The sequence below is a fragment of the Littorina saxatilis genome, linkage group LG8, assembly GCF_037325665.1.
Source record: "Littorina saxatilis isolate snail1 linkage group LG8, US_GU_Lsax_2.0, whole genome shotgun sequence".
Taxonomy (NCBI): domain Eukaryota; kingdom Metazoa; phylum Mollusca; class Gastropoda; order Littorinimorpha; family Littorinidae; genus Littorina; species Littorina saxatilis.
In genome coordinates, this window is record NC_090252.1 from 3,281,654 (window position 1) to 3,284,153 (window position 2,500).

Genomic DNA, 2,500 nt, shown 5'->3' on the forward strand with positions numbered 1-2,500 from the left:
ACAAGATATGCAAACATCTAACAAAGCCGAGCAAGCAGAATGACAGGTCTAATGAAAAACAAAGAGGTACTGAGTCGGAAACAAGATCGCGATTCTTTCCTTCGCTGCACGACGCAAATCTTCTGTGACCTTTGACCAAACGTAGCTTCCACATTCGATCACTCAACTTAGTATTTACAACAGAAAGCCGAGGGGGTGGAATACCGAGATGAAGCTACAGAACTGTGCATCCTCAAACCTGACATATTCATCCCAACATTTAATAAACTCAAAAACACAGAAAGTTGCTTTCACACGCCAGCTTTGATTGCCAGTGGTTATCAAACCGGGACTCGTGTGGTTATCAGCACGGAACCCGTGTTTCAAAGCATGGCTCCCTGGGTTGATTGTGCACTTATTTTCTCACTACCAAAATGATGACAAAAACGATGTTTGGTGGTTTGTTGACAGACCAGCTTTTTTGTCGGTCCTCGGGGGGCATATCGACTTTTGTTGCATATTTATTGACCGCGGCCTTCGGCCTTGGTCAATAAATATGAAACAAAAGACGATATTATTATGCTCCCCCTCGGACCGACACAAAACGCTGGTCTGTCAACAACCCATCAAACATCTTATTATGTTCACAAAGAAAATGAAACTTTAGCGTGAGTTCACTATCACTATTCAGTTTCTTTAAAACAAAATTGTAAACAAATTGGAGAGAAGAAACTTGCAAAGCCTACTTAGATTGTGTTTGAAGTAAATGTATACCATTTCTTTGAGGAGTAAAATTTGTCATCCACAGTTATTTGATTTCGACTCTTTGATCAAGTGAATATGACATGTGTGACATACTTGGAAATGTGCCAGCTATCAAAGTGATCACATGGCCAAACTGAAGTCAGTCAGATAAATAGTTCAAAGAATGTGAAGGTTCCCCTGTAACTCGGGGGTGCTGTCAGCGCATACCAAAAGCCAAAAGCGTGTCGCGTAAATGAGACGATTGTATGACTCCAGACTTAAACCCAGAGAGAGAGAGAGAGAGAGAGAGAGAGAGAGAGAGAGAGAGAGAGAGAGAGAGAGAGAGAGAGAGTGAGAGAGAAAGAGAGAGAGAGAGAAAGAGAAAGAGAGAGTGAGAGAGAAAGAGAGAGAGAGAGAAAGAGAGAGAGAGAAAAAGAGAGAGAGAGAGAAAGAGAGAGAGAGAGTGAGAGAGGGAGAGAAAGAAAGAGAGAGAGAGAGAGTGAGAGAACGAGAGAGAGAAAGAGAGAGTGAGAGAAAGAGAGAGAGAGTGAGAGAGAGAGAGAGAGAGAGAGAGAAAGAGAGAGAAGAGAAAGAGAGAGAGAGAGAGTGAGAGAGAGAGAGAGAGAAAGAGAGAGAGAGAAAGAGAGAGAGAGAGAGAGAGAGAGAGAGAGAGAGAGAGAGAGAGAGAGAAGAGAGAGAGAGAGAGAGAGAGAGAGAGAGAGAGAGAGAGAGAGAGAGAGAGAGAGAGAGAGAGAGAGAGAGAGAGAGAGAATTCAAAATGTCCAATATCACTCAACCCTCTCGCCATTCACTCGATGATTTATGCACTATGAAATGACACTTTTTCAAAAGTCTTTTCTTGCTTTCTGAAATCATGTCTTTGAAACCATTGGTAGTGCGACACATAGTGTAACCGAGAGTTGTGTGTATTGACGGTAACAGCCCGACTTCGATGGAAAAAAAGTTGTATAGCATGAACGAACTTATAATTCCACACCTCGGGCTTGGTCGAAGGTCAAGACAACGCCGCTTAGTTATGCCTTGTGATATTTAGGAAAGAATTGAGTTATATACATACAAGGGGTACGGACATTACTTTGCTATTAATCTCTCTCTTTTCTTCTCTCTTTTTCCCACGCTCTCTCTTTATCTCTCTCGTTTTGCCTGCCTGTTGTTCTGTCTGCCTTTCTGCCTGCCAGTCTGTATGTGTGTCTGTCACTCTTTTGCTCTCCCTCTCTCTCTCTCTCCCACTCTCTCTCTCTCTCTCTCTCTCTCTCTCTCTCTCTCTCTCTCTCTCTCTCTCTCTCTCTCTTTTCTCCCATTTTTGAGTGTGTATACAAAATTATAACCATGTTCCTTATTACTATTTACATTATGTACGTCTGTAAGAAACAATAACCTTGTCAATTTTACTAGATACATTCTGTGCGTCTGTATTAAGTGTTTGTATAAGGGACAGGTTGTAAGATTAGGCTTTGCCTAAAACCTCTATCCTTTGGTAATAAAGTTCAGTTTCAAATCTCAAAAACTGTACGTAATATATGTAAGCTATTTCTCTGAAGTATTACTTTGTATAACCTTTCTCCCTCTGCAAACAAAAACCCACTTAATGGATACTCTACAGGATGTACGTTGTTGCAAGCATGTAAGCATTTTTTTCCCTGAAATATTGAACTGTTTATCCATGGTAAGTTCGTCATTTGTATGATTTTTCGCCATTGGCAAAACAAAAGCATAATAAACACTATGGAAAATATGCGTGTGTTGCAAGGTTGTA